Source organism: Emydura macquarii, unplaced genomic scaffold, assembly GCF_026122565.2.
Source record: "Emydura macquarii macquarii isolate MOO-44397 ecotype Brisbane River unplaced genomic scaffold, CSIRO-AGI_Emac_v2 contig_2481, whole genome shotgun sequence".
In the NCBI taxonomy this organism is placed as follows: Eukaryota; Metazoa; Chordata; order Testudines; family Chelidae; genus Emydura; species Emydura macquarii.
Window position 1 is genome coordinate 3,013,426 of NW_027132618.1, and position 2,033 is coordinate 3,015,458.

A 2,033-nucleotide genomic window follows, 5' to 3' on the forward strand; every position below is an offset into this window, starting at 1 on the left:
TGCTCCCTCTTGAGCATGACCGAGTAGACACACAAGCACCAGGCAAAATCCAAAAGATTTACAAGGCAGCTTTCTTAGGCTTGGCAGAAAGCAAAAAATGATAGCACCCAGCCAGCTAACCCTATCTCTGCTACAGCATGGGGCTTTGAGTCAGACAAGCATGGTGGGGCCTTACCCACCCAAGTAGCTGTGAACTGCCGAAAAACTTGAGAAGAGGACACAGAGCAGAACAGGGAGAATCTCTGAGGACATGGAAAACTTCATGCAGCTGATCCAAGGGTTAAATCCTGGAGCAACAGAGAGCCATAAAGATAAGAATCTTTCCAGGCTACCAGACCCCCTGTGACAGGGCATACCACCTCTGCCCTGGACTACAGAGGGTTAACAATGCACTGAAGACTGAGGAGACCACACCTCTCCTCCTCTACTGGGCATGCTCAGCCTGGAAGTCAGGTATAAAAGGAAGCAACCCAGCTTACTCTGGGCAGGCTGTTGAAGAGGGAGTGGTAGACTGTTTGCTTCTTCCAGGGAGTGGCTGTTGCAGATAGCAATCCTAGTGCTAAACTATGCTCAGCCCAGGTGAGTTCCAGGCTGATGGATGAAGGTGGGAAAGGGACTGAGTCACTGTTAGTGGCACCAGCTGAGGACCTGGAGGCCTTGGAGAACTATAGACCATTGCTGCAGGAAACAGGGTAGGAAGTAGCCTGGGGGATTGGGATGGTGCTAGTGCTAATCTGAAAGGATTAGAGAACCAGTCAGTGTGTTTTGGGAGATTCATTGCTGACATGGTGGTATATATACTTCCACCACTGCCAGGGCCCCAAGATGGGGCTTGGAGGAGCCAGGAGGGTCTAAGTCTGCCTATCCAGGGCACATCCCTAGGTGATGCCCCACTACCCCCATGTGCCAATAGACCACCTTATCTCATGGAGTTGGGCTGCTTTAGTGACTGGCTGCTGCGCTGCCCTGCCCTGCCCTGCCCAAGAAGGCTGCTTTAGTGACACTGGCCATTGAGCTGTATTACCATGTGAGAAAATGTGGGGCTGTGAATGGGAGACCCAACTGGTGGCTCTATGGCTTTCCTGGACTTTCCTGCTTACATGAACTGACACCTGTGGTGGGGTATGCCAGCCCCATGACACCTCCCCATAGGTCCTCAAAGTGGGTCCTCAAATCCCTTGGGAGAGAAGCTGATCTTCACAGCTCCCTTTACCCCCACATATCATGAGCATCCCCAATTCACAGTGGGAGGAAGGCCTGCAAAACCCACAGATTCCAGGTCCCAAAGAGGCAAGAGCTAGTGTGTCCTTTGCCAGGCAATGATTGCTGCTGTTAATAAACAACTGGAGGTGAAAATCAGGGATTAAACCCCTCCTCCTCTGCCTTCTCTCCTGAAGTGTTCGCTGGGAGCGATCTCCTTCACCGAATCTCTCTTGCAATGCTCTGTACCATGCACACCGCCCTGCAGCAACCCTGAGCATGCAGAGAGCCCGAACCTCCTGTGCAGCCCTGCTCAGGCTGCATTGGACCCTACTGAGAATTATGCTCATTTGGCTTTCAGCCCATGGACCTTGCCCTGCTGGAGGAAGGGGCTCAGATGCTGAAGGATGGGATGGGGGGGGGCTCCCTATCCAGCTCTCCCTAGCTCCACATGCTGGCTCCACATTAAAGCCTTGAGCACTCCATGGAGGCTGACCAGAACAGAAGCACTTGAGGCTTCCACTCCCTATGAAGCTGCACATTCGTGGGATTACAGAGGGGTAAATAAGTAATACCTTCCCATGTTCAAAATGATCTTGATTTCCCCAGTAAAGCTGCAAGTGGTACCAGATTGCTTCGACGGTATTTACTTACTACCAGCCTGGGGGAGCAGTCGTCCAGGTTTCTGGGGACTGCTAACAAGCTACTTTCACAATTGAGGTATATGTACTCGTACTGCTCCACTGTTGTGTGGTCCCTACAGCAGGATGAATAGTGTACTACCTTTTCCCTGTAAGCAGCCAGGGGATGAAGTACTATGTTTTGTTTTTTGC

General features: G+C 51.6%; 1 long non-coding RNA gene across 1 annotated transcript; it reads left to right on the plus strand.

The window, feature by feature from the left end:
• Nucleotides 1–499: 499 nt before the first annotated feature.
• On the plus strand, nt 500–1,791 carry LOC137163195 (uncharacterized). Its single transcript, XR_010922651.1, has 2 exons — nt 500–579; nt 1,398–1,791. It is a non-coding gene; the product is annotated as an uncharacterized lncRNA (long non-coding RNA).
• The last annotated feature ends 242 nt before the right edge of the window (nt 1,792–2,033 follow it).